This window comes from Propithecus coquereli, unplaced genomic scaffold (genome assembly GCF_000956105.1).
Source record: "Propithecus coquereli isolate 6110/MARCELLA unplaced genomic scaffold, Pcoq_1.0 Scaffold45, whole genome shotgun sequence".
NCBI classification, from domain to species: Eukaryota; Metazoa; Chordata; class Mammalia; order Primates; family Indriidae; genus Propithecus; species Propithecus coquereli.
The window spans coordinates 7,870,560-7,872,035 of NW_012150285.1; positions in this window are offsets into that span (position 1 = coordinate 7,870,560).

The following is a 1,476-nucleotide window of genomic DNA, read 5'->3' on the forward strand; positions in this document are numbered from 1 at the left end:
TTGTACCTCAGGCATTCTTTTTACTACCACCTTGTTCCTCTTCGGTTTTGTGTATGAACTTTTAGTCCCACCATATCAAATATAGTTCCCTAGCTAGCCAGATCTTCCTATAGATGCCTCTTTTGTTTCCCTTTGGGATTATTTGTGAGAATAAAATCAGCATTTCATTTTTAGAACTGCAAAACCGTTCTTGAACTGCATTTCAAGAGGTCTTCTGGGTCTGCCAACTCTCTGAATTTTTTGAAAAATATTTTAATGGTGTATTTTATTTCTAACTGTACCAGTGGTCACTTTCTCCCAACGTGTTTGTGTTTGTCATTTCCAGATTATTAATACTACCCCATTGTTTGTTGCTTCCACCTAAGTTCAGTGTTTTTTCTAACCTTGAAAGATGAACTCACATGCAAAACCAATTAAAAACATATTAACTACTTTTTTACCAAGATAGATTTAAAGCATATGACAGAAAACAATACCAAGATTGTCACCGTATCTCCCCTCTGTACTAATTTTGTGTTCCAGGTACAAAACATGACCATATCTGCCCCCTGGTTAGATGGGCTACATTCCTCAAGCGCATCACTGTTTCTCTTTCTCTGTTGTTGTTCACATGCGTTTTGCTTTTTTTCCATCTTACATCTCTGCATGCAATCCTTATGTGCAGTGTTCCTTCCTAAGCAGGACGTTTTGACATTTGGCATTGTGTATATTTTGAAACAACTCCCCCTTGACTTTTTGTGCTTCCACCATGTGGAGCACCTTTTCCTGGGGTTGATTTTTCTATCCATCATTTTTCTTTCTGCCCTGTGTTGGTATCTTTGATATTGGAAGGGATGAGAGAGAGATCGCTGTTGTGTTTGAAGGAAACCTTGCTTGCATGGTGCTGATGTGAACCAGACAGGTAGGGATTGCCTTGAAGAAGGCAAAGGATACAGCTGAGATTGTGGTAATAACGGGAAATACCAAATGCTTTCACATCCAGGTCTTGACCAAACCCCTTGTCCCCTTGTCAAAGGAAGTTCAACAACTCATAGGCACGCAGTGTTTGCTACTTCTAGCAACATAACAAGTATGTAAACCAGAGATACCCCCAATGGCTAGGAGAATTTATTGCTAAAACAGTCCTTTGGTTCACATGCACCCTTCTGGCTTAGCTGCTAAACCTTAGTATGCTGCTTATACATTTTCTGAAAATAAGGAAGCTACTCTCCTTCCAGACAAGATTTGGGTCTGTGTGTCCATGGGTAAGGCCAAAGTCATCATGAAGGAGTTGAGCTTGGAGTCCAAATGTGTTTCTACCAAATAGGCATGTCCTTGGATGTTTTAGAGTAAAGGTGGATGTTTCTCCTTGTGTATATATTCTACATTCTTTCAGGCCTACTGTTCCAAAACAAGTCAGTTTTGTCTACACGGAAAGTCTGATATTGCTGGGAATATATTTATATTTGTGGCCTTACTTCTCATTTGATATTGCAC